The following is a 207-nucleotide window of genomic DNA, read 5'->3' on the forward strand; positions in this document are numbered from 1 at the left end:
AACCCTACATAAGAATTGCAGCGTCAAAGTTTTGCATTCTTTCATTCCTTTTTTAAGACTTTTCAGTTCTAAATAAGCCCTTTTTGATCGCCGATGCGCAATAAAGCGTTGTTGCTTGCTAAAAACTCGGTGTATTTTGACGTCAGAAATGCATTGGCCTGTCAGGAACACTCAGGAAAGTTAAGATACTAAAGAACTTTTTCTTCG

This window comes from Penaeus monodon, chromosome 28 (assembly GCF_015228065.2).
Source record: "Penaeus monodon isolate SGIC_2016 chromosome 28, NSTDA_Pmon_1, whole genome shotgun sequence".
Classification (NCBI taxonomy): Eukaryota; Metazoa; Arthropoda; class Malacostraca; order Decapoda; family Penaeidae; genus Penaeus; species Penaeus monodon.